We start from the raw sequence: 10,906 nt of genomic DNA on the forward strand, positions 1-10,906 counted from the left end.
GAGGGGATAGAACCGACAACCAGTTCAGATCAGAGCCCAACATCAAAGTTCACCTCTGTTAAATAGCTGCATGACAAAAGTAAAAAGGGGTGCACAGTGTTCATATACCTACCTACAAGTGTAATATGAAACAATTTGTCCTGTGGGTTTCAAGATTCATATTTCTTGAGAGTGCCCTAGGAATACCTATAGTTATTAGAATTAACTTGGATAAAGGCAACGAGGAGACTGAGGGTTTGACTATAGCCTCATGATGTCTTTCTCCACGTGAAGAAATAAATCACTGACAAAAATACAACTCTACAATGAAGATAATCAGCACTAACAGTAATCATTCAGCAAAGATGTTAAACATTTATTCATAATGTGCAATAAAGGTTTTCCTCGGCCAAAGAGCACTTGATGTAGAGCTATTTAGATATGCTTGAATCGGCACTTGAGCAAAGGGACGGGGGGGGAGGGGAAACATCATAAATGAATTGTGAAGACCACATGAAGGTTTAGCCGATCATGCAACAAAATGTGGAAGCTTTTGTGGTTATGTTGCTTCTGTGGTTGTAAACTGAAACATCAGAGTTTCTTTAAGGATGTTTGCGCATTATTTAATAAAGCTTTCACACTGTAATATACTGGAACAATGCTGCATTGTGTAAGCTGTGGTGGTTATTAAATGTATCAATCGTGTTGAGCATAAAGTGGAGATTGAAAAAATTCGAGCAAATATCTTGACTGTGTTTTCCTGACGTGACTGCTAGCTCAATATCCTTTGCAAAACTGGCATTCTTTCTATTGTAGGGTATAAGGTCACTAACAATACAGTCACATAGTGTGTGATTAAGAAGTATTATAAGATATGTATGTTTTTGACTAGACACCAAACACTGTCTCTCTAAAAATATGTGGAACTCTACTTCTGATAGTCTAACCATAAAGAACTTCACCAAGTTGACAAAAAATGCAAATAGCTCTTATGGTCTATTCATATGAATTCATGGATTTGTGGGCTATGTGTGATGCTTGATGCAGGGAACTTTCAGATCTTTGCTCATGGAAAAGACTGGCTGACTATGTTCATGGCCACAGTTATAATTAGGAGCAATACAATGAGTGATGTTACTTTACCAAGGTCCAAATTGTCCACCAGATGTCAGTACAGCATTGTTAAACAGAACTGCAAAATCCTGCTGTTGATAATGTGCTTTCATTATCGTATTTATACAGTAGTAATAGTACTATATTTTGAAGTAATATATGGATATTTAATATTTCAAATAATGTGTAAAGTTATTAATGGTAGTGGAAGCTGTAATAGTATTCAAAGGCTGAAGATGGGGATCTGTCAATATTGTCATAATATATAAATCCCACCTTGGATGGCAGGGTGAGGAGATCTAAGTAAAGGTAATATGTATCTAGTTAGTACACATTATAGGTTAAACACTGTGTAGTTTCATAAAGGACACAGACCTTTGCAGAAACTGCATTTGGTCTTTGTTGCCCTCTAGTGCCCTCTACTAGGATCTCTTATTTGCAATCCAGGGGTTTAAAAGTGAGGCATTTCTACAGTAGGTGACATTAAATCTGCATTGGCTGTGCTGAATGAAAAGGACAGTTGCAAAAAAAATCTGGTTGGAACTGTTTAGGGAAGCAGCATGTTGGTGATGTAGCCTGTTGCATTTGGCTCCATTCAAAAGTCCATGGAGCTTTTGTTAAGGAATGCAGTTGTCCTGCAACAGGTCGAACATGAAGGCTGAGTACGTGTTGAGAAGATTGCTGGACTAGGCAATGGCCAGCTCAAAGATTGAGTTGTAATTCAGTGCACATACAGTGGCTGTAACATAAATACCCTGGCTTACTCTATTATGTCTCCTCCTCTTATATTTTGGGGCTTTTTGAAATGTTGCACTGAACAGAGCCGAGCTGTTGCATTGCATTTCATCACTCTTTAATGGGCATTGGGTCCCAGGATGAAAGAAAAAACATTTTTCATTTGGGAAAAAAAAAGTCAAATCGTTCTGAATTTACAAAAAACGTAATGCTTGTGTGTCTTTGTGGTGTTGGTGCTTTTGAGATGATGCAAGACCATTATCCATTCAGTGTCAATGGAGTACAGGGGTTTGATGGCATTAAAGAACAATTACAAAACAACCTTTTTGTGGTTGTGAAATATAATTATTCATGTTCATTGATACACACTAAACTCACTTAGATCACAGGGAAGTGGAGGATATGTGTGAATTGTCACAAATGACTCAGTGAGCTTGACACTATAAGGCATCATTCATCCCACTGCTGATGGTGTGGGGCCCGGCAGATGAAGCAGTTTACTGCTTAGCTCAATATCTTGAATGCAGGCCTGCTACATTAATCAGGTGCATACAAATTATGTTTTACGGGTTTGACATTGTCACCCATCAGAAAAAAAGCACACAAATCTTTCTGGCATCCCCAAATGTCGCCACAGACACCCATTTTGTAATACTGCAAATGCAGGCGCTTTCATCAGTGGGCCATAAAGGCTCACCCTTGTGTCACCTTATTTGGCGATAGATAGTGACTTCAAAGACATTTTAATACTCTATTATCAATTCAAATACAGGTCTTGAGTAAGCCTATTTAGTAACTTTCTACCATTGCTATGAATTCACATTCAGACATTTTGTTTTAATGTTTACATTGTAATAATATCCCTAAAAACATTGTATAGACTGATACAAAAATATTACAATCATCACTTGACCCACTAGAAATGTGTGGCTTGTGTTTGTATCTACAGAGACTCTGCCCTCTGCCTGTATCTTCTCATTTCGCTGCATGTGTTTGGGACTCTTCTGGACATCAGCAAAGAGCATTTGGACCCCATGTGCAGCTGTAACCCAGACCCAATAAGCTTGGTTTGCAGCCTGCTCTCATTCCCAGGTCAAACAATGCTGCTTTGTCCCACCCCTCGGTGTACTGAGACTCAAAGACCTCACAGGCCTGACACAGACAGACAAAGAGGGAGAACAGACAGGACACAGTAGGACGAAGTGTGCCTTGGGTTGCATTCATTAAAAATCCAGCACCTTCCCACAGGTTTGAGGAGGCGTGGATGTGTTTATTTGGGCCGGAGAGGAGGGGCAGATTTTGAATGCTGTCAGCAACTGACAATGTGACGGAATATTGTACCTTAATATGTACCAGCAATATTTTTTTCCCCGAAAAAAGGAGATCATCAAAAACAGATACAGTATCTAACACTGACCTGCATTACAACCTATTCTAAACATACAACATTCTTCAAAGTTCCCCCGGCTGAATAACTTTCCTAAAAGGAGATGAACTGGTCATGTAAGCTGGTTGGAAACAACTGAACTTGATTGTATCAGAACAATCAAATTCAGTTGTTTCCTCTCTCTTTATTTCCAACTATGGCCTGTCCTAATCAAACTTTGCATTAGTGCAGTGGTAGATTGATTGAACATTAATACGCTAAATATTCTGATGAAAGTGAATGTGCACTCGAATATACACACACACTTTCTGTAGATAAGCATGTGGCCTTGCCTAAATGGAGGCACACACACACACACACACACACACACACACACACACACACACACACACACACACACACACACACACACACACACACACACACACACAACATTCAAAAATCATCTCATTAATGGATAGACAGCTCTGATGAGGACTCATCTGCATATTATTATCATCACATTACTGCATTTTTCCAATCAGTTACTGAATTAGCATTTGGAACCCTACAATCATTCAGCGACCTTTCCAAAAAACTGCATTATAATGTGTCAGTAATATACATATGCTACAAATGAAGTCTGCACTTGTTCTGATTGTTTCTGAATTATCAGAAATAATACCTAAAGAAAAAATTATTCCAAATGCAAAAGTTTGGGTTTGTAATTTTCTGGGCTACAGTAACTCTGGATGTATCTGACATCCTTCCGTATCTGATATTTGACTTATACACCGTTTGCTCCATTGAGTATTTTGTTTTATTAATTTAGACGTAATGGTTAGAAGTGCCTGTGGCTTTCAGAGATCAACTGAATGCACTTAGCTCACTGACTTTGGCATCTGAGGGTGAATTAAGTCTCACAGTGAGAAATAACATTTCCACAGAGCCCTAACACAGGTGGGGAAAAATAACCAAGTATCACTTAAACATCCAGCAGAGGAGTCTATTTTGTCAACATGACCTGTTTTCCTCCATTGGAGGGCACACTTGAATAAGCAGTGGCAGTGAAGCGAGCCAGAGCCATTTCATGTACACTGTGATCCTTTTACATTAGAGGCTCCACATCCACTTCTGCAAGACACATTCCCCAGATTTGTGGCTCACCCCCACCTGGCACTACTCCCAGAAATGTTCTGGCATTGCCTTTAGTGTTAAGAACATGATGAAAAAATGCTCTTTATTTGAATTATTATGTTTCAAATGACTGTTCTCTCACAAATGTTTCATTATTAACTTTGACAGCCTTCCTCTTGCCACTGTGAATGCCTGTTTGTCTTTCTTTCTTTCCAGCCAGATGGAAAAAACTGCAGGCAATTATGTAAAGTTTGCTGAATATTGTCACTGGCATTTATTGGATAATGTTGATTGTTAAAATGTTGTAGAACAGTAGCACAAGTTGAAAAGAGTCTTAAATTCAACTCAGTAATGTCAGTTACACAGCAATTTGTATTTAAAGTTTGCTATTGGTAGCTAACATGTTTTATTGATTCTGAAGAATGAATGAATGTGTTCTTGTTAAGGAACTGGTACCATGGTGGGCAGGTCTCACAAGCAGACTCTGAGGCAAGGGAGTCAGGTGTAAAAAAACAAAGTGTTTAATCCGGTCAGGGTTCGGTACACAGGTAATCCATCCGGGGAGGCAAGGGCATCAAAATCGGCGGGCAAACTCACGAGAGAACCAAAAGGGTCATACACGAGGAAAGCAACACGAGGAAAAACGCTGGTCTGCTCACAAAACATTTAGAGACAAACTGGCACAGAACAAGGGGTTGATGCAGACTAAACAGGGGAACGAAGCACAGGTGGAAACAATGAGGGCGGGGCTTGCAATCACACAGGAGGGCGGCACACGAGGAGGGAGGAGTCTGAAACGAGAGACAAGGTGAGTGACAGAGACAACACAACAGAAACAGACAGTGAACACAGAACTACCCAGAAGGTCTGGGCGTAACAGTTCTTTTGTGTTGCAAACTCACGTAGTCTTGCTTCAATCAAGCATTGTGTGGGAGCCATATTGATTTAATTTATTAATTAATCATTCATCAACCGTTTCATTTTGGCACCTTGCATTGCATTTTCTCTCTCTCTCTCTCTCTCTCTCTCTCTCTCTCTCTCTCTCTCTTTCTAACACACAAACCCCAGTTGATCACCAATCTTAAAATGTGGATTTGTTCACTTGCCCTCATGTTTCCCCCATTCCCAAGTGTGGAAGAGTTACGCCCAAGGCGTTGGATACTGCTGCTGTTAATTACATGATTTGACCACTGTTTTCTCCAGCTTCTGGGGTTTTACAATAAAAATGACTTTGGCAATGACTCCTACATCAGAGACAATTATTTACAACAGAAACCTGAATATCAGGGCTTCCACACCTCTCCCTCTCCCTCCCTCCCTCTCTCTCTCTCTCTCTCTCTCTTTCAGTACACATTCAGTCTGTCTTACTATCCATCTCTTTCACTGTCTTCATCTTCATCTCTCCCTGCCTTTCGCTCACTTACACCCATCTCCCTGTGCTTTCTCTCACACATTTCTCTTCCTCTCTCTCTCGCTCTTTCTTCTGCCAAGATTTTCTCTGTATTCCCTTTGATCTTCCTCCTCCTACCCTATCCTCGCCCTGTTAGGGCTCTTCACTAACTTTAATTGAGCAACTTAGAGATCAGTGGATGCCATCGTGAACAGTCACTCTCAGGTGAAACCTCAGTTCATCTTCCTCTCACATACGTGTGTGTGTGTGCGTGCGTGCGGTTGCAATAGAGCAAGTGTGTATGTAAAAATGATGTCATACAAGTAGAAGTATTTGCATGTTTGTTGTTTATATATCCCAAATTTGTATGCACATATATGCACGCCTGTATTTGTGTGTGAAAAAAATGTCAGGGACCGAGTTAGGAAATTAAATAAATAAATTAAAAAAGTGGTGCTTGCTAATTGTGTTGCTGTGCATGCTCCAGTCTTGCACCCGCTGTACTTTCTAGCTGTTTAGCGGCTCTTTGATCAGCAGATACTGAGATGGAGCGAGGCTGGTTATGCTGGCTCCCCCGCCTGATGCATGGGTGGCTTCACTACACTTTCTGCACAGTGGGGGGCTGGACAGTGTGTGTGTGTGTGTGTGTGTGTGTGTGTGTGTGTGTGTGTGTGTGTTCTTATGTTTGTTTGTGTGTTTAAAAGAGGGAAAGAGAGACAGAAAAAGAAAGAGGAAGAGGTTAATAGGCACAAATAGGTTACGAAATAAATTGTGGTGAAGGGGGTGTGGGGGGCTTTCTGGCTGCAGGCAGGGTCCTCTCTGATGTTTATTCTGCCTGCTTGTACTTCTAAACAGTACCAACTGCCACTGCTGCCTCACAGCCAAGTTATGATCTCTCACCTCCTTGTCAAATATGTTTTTCCTCATCTGTCAATGAAGAATTTGTGTAGCCGAAAATGTCACATTGATTAAAAAGGCATTTGCACTTAGCATCATTCGACTGAGATCAATAAAAAACACAGAAAGTGCAATACATTACGCTGCATTGCCAAGTGTGTTGCAAAAATGTAGCGAGAGGAATGACAAGAGATACTGAACATAACTAATGATTTAAGACAGACTGCATCAGCCGTCTGTTCATAAATCATTTTGATATGATTAATTATCCCTAAAACTTGACCATGAGTGAATATCACTGTTAGATATACTGAAGGACCAGTATCCACAGTCCACAGTCCACATATTCAGCCCACTTATTCAAATCAATAATACAGTGTTTCCAGTTATCCGACTAAACTGGTCATCCTGTTTTCTCATATACCCCATCAGAACACATCTACAAGCTCTGACATGTTGCTTTTCCTCCAGTCAATAACACACAGCATGCCTATCGCGGGATGGCATTAAAAGATAAGAAATACTTTAATTCATGGGCAAATGTGTTCACATAGATTTCCCATTCGATCCATCTATAGCTTGTTGTAGAGAGCTCGCCTATCATATTAGCAGGCATGAATCAACTCTCTTTATCGACACATGTAGTCATGCAAGTGTAGCTGGGTAATCAGCATGCACGGTGCAGGCTGCGATCGGTTACTTTACCCATAAATAAAGATATTATATTGGTTACACCGGGGGTTAAATGGAGCTGAAGTAACACCTTGGATAGAGATTATTAGACCAACAACGAACACCTCTTCACCTACAACGGATAGTCAGGTTCCAGCCTGCCCTCCATTCTGGACTTGTACACCTCCAGAGTCAGGAAGCAGGCTGGAAAGATCACTGCAGACTTCTAACACCCTGGAGACAAGCTGTTCCAACTCTTCCCCTCTGGTAGGCGCTACAGAGCACTGTATGCCAAAACCACTAGACACAGGAACACCTTATTTACACTGGCCGCTACTCTGATGAACAATTTATCTGACACTTCGATCTGCACTACTTGTTGTCTTTAGTGTCTTTTTTATATTTATCTTGTTTATTGTATATTATATGTACATATGTACGACGAGAGCAGCGTGTAACCAGAGTCAGATTCCATGTATGTGTACACACACATGGCCAATAAAGCTGATATTGATTCTGATTCTGATTTAACATAAACAGGCATTTATAATTTTCCACAGATTTTCAGAACTTGTGCTTTTTTGATGTGAGCCATGGCAAAAATGTATTTGGGAGCTCCCATTGTGACCAACAGTCTCTTTAGAGATTAGGCCTTCCAGGAGCAGTTGCTGTATCTAGGACATTTTTCATTGCATGTTTACAGAGCAGTGGTGCTGTCTTTCAATGTGAGGAGCAAAGTCTGCAAAATATCCCTCACTGTATTCCTCAGTGAAGAGAGGGGTCAAGAGACTGCCAGTGTAAACTGTCCTGCTGGATCTGAAATGAAATACAGGCGTCCACGTACATTTCAAAGATACCCTGCACGGCAAGGGAAATTCAACATGTGATTACACTACTCCTGGTATCTTCAGTGAGCTGAATTTACTAACCCGTGTTTGATCCAGTGTCTAATTAATTCCTTAAGTTCTTGTGTTTATAGCAGGGGAGGGGAGAGAGGGTATACGGTATGAGGGGAGAGGGGATCTGTCTTTGAAGTGGTGTCCTGCAAATCTCTAGAGGATAACCAGCCCGAGGCTGGACTGTGGGGAGAAAAGCAAAAAACACTTTTCCACTACGGGCCAAAATTGGGGCTAGCCATGGCCATGTTTTCTACTCTAAATTACCATTATCTATTTAATTGAAACAATATCCCATCCAAAATACAAAGTATTAAAGCAGCAATAGGTCAATGTAGAAAACTCTACTTTGATTGAGATTCAGAGGAAAACAACAACTACGCCTTTGCTAGCATTGTTTGGCCCTGCACTGGAATATGGGCTCTCAGCAACACTAAAAAATGAGTTTCTGTAATCCTCTGTGGTATACCCCTTCCCTGTGTCTAACTAGCTAATGAACTATCAGCTATCTATCTGCATTCCACCCAGGGCCCACTTGTCCTTCCCTGCAGACAGAAGCTACTTCTTGGCAGGTTTTACTGAGGGGAATCCAAACCTCCTGTCTCTAAAGAAAAGTGTTGCAATCTTCTCAAAGTCATTTTGAGGTGAACACAGGATTCATTGATGCTATTTCTGTTGTCGCAGACATCACCATCAATATTTGTGCATATGAAACAACTCCATTCCCAAGCAGGAAAGCAGACAGCTTTAATCATCTGTCATGTCAGCAAAATACTAAATCTGGATTCTTTAGCCATTACAAATTGCAAACGTTTTGTGGAATACATTATTTCTCGAGCTTTAGCTCACATTTTAACGACCTATTGAGTGGTGAGGATTTAAGAAGTACAAGCCTATTGACTCTCCAGTTTTGGTTGACCAAAAAATGTAGTAATTGACATACACATCTTCGCAGAATTGAGGTTTCATATTTACTTTGTGTCAAATGAAACACATGCTGTCCGAAGATTTGTTAGCCATCTCTACTGTTAGAGATGCACAAGAGTGGGTTAAGTGTTGGACAAAGATGCATGCAACTGAAAATAAGTGAAAAATATAGCATACAGCAGCTGGAACTAACACCAATAATAATGTCTCAATTCAATTATATAAGTAAGCCATGTCAGTGAGGCAAGATTTAAACAAAAGATATGCGTTGTATTAGTTCGCAGCTATTTTATTTGATCTTTCAGATCTTCATTAGGCATTTTGAAATCCCCATTGCCATGCACCACTAATGTATGCACCATTTCAACGGAATTGCATTGCTACAGGCAACAGCTAAGGTCCATGTTCACTTCCTGTCAGCTGATGCTGATAAAAAAACAGGCACAAACACATTCATCACCCAGAAGATAAAGACCTAAATTGAGTATGACTACACTGCATCTACCCGATGAGTCAAAATGCGAGAGGCCTAATGGATGTTAAATTTGGATGTTTAGCATATGGTGTTTGAATGTATCGGCTGCTACTAGGCCTACAGTCGGCCTACAGCTGAGAAGAATTTGATCTTTAGATTTAGATGTAACTTGTCATAAACTGTTTGGGGCGTGTGGAAATTCTGACCAGTTGATGTTAAGTTTTAAGTTTCAGGGGTCACCACTAGCTACTTATTGGGATTCATCCTTGTAGGACCATAACATCAGGTGAAAAGACACATTTCAAAGGCATTCATTCAATAGCTGTTAAATGAATTTACTCTGTTTAAGAAAGGGCTGAACCAACAGACTAAAGGACATCCCCAATGACCGGCAGACCTTGCCATCTTATAGCCAACAAGGATAAAAACGGATTAGGACATCTTTCAAGGTTTGGTAATGGTCATTTTAATTAAAAATAACCTTTCATAAACTACTTGCAATAGTAGCAATGATAATATTAATAATATTGATAATAATAACAATGATAGAATACCGTGATATTTCCGAAGGCAGTTATTGTACCGGGTTCAGCACACATCACACTTTGCTTTGATAAAGTGAAAAGCCGTCGTTCCACTGTGCAAGCCATTGGAAATGATGGGTTTCAGAATGGCTGTTGTCAAGTTGTGCCTGAATGTGTAGCTAAACTATAACACTGTCACAGTCAGCCAACATGCAAAATACCAGAATTCTGAAAACAATGCAGCTAAATGGAAATTGGTCATTGTGAACTCTGTGATTTACATGTGCATGTTATATGACAAAGACTAAGTCAAAACTAAAACATTGTGCTCAGCCTGTATACAATGAAACAACATTCAGGTATATTGCACATTTTCACCATAATTCTGCTTTTAGGAAGCAGAAAACATGATTTTTAAAGCTTCATGCGTTTCAAAAAGCAACGGACACAGGCACAATGACAGGTGTGGCATGTCATTACAACTAAAATGTGGGTTCAGTTCAACAACAGCAGATGTTTTTTAGGCAAGTGAACGAAATATAGACTAAAATCTAAATATTTTCCGACATGAAATGTGGCTGAAACAGCAGAGAATACTGTAACATGGTGTTGAGGGCTTTCGAGTTGTAGGAAGATAGTTTGGTACGGATCATACCATATTAACGCAATTACCTTTATAAATGAAACCTTTAAAATGAATCATTTACATGGTAAGCATGGACACTATATACAATATTACAACCGTATTATTTTTTTTTCATTTTCTATCCAATCCCAGCAACGTTTCGCCGTCTC

This window comes from Taurulus bubalis (genome assembly GCF_910589615.1).
Source record: "Taurulus bubalis genome assembly, chromosome: 4".
Lineage (NCBI taxonomy): Eukaryota > Metazoa > Chordata > Actinopteri > Perciformes > Cottidae > Taurulus > Taurulus bubalis.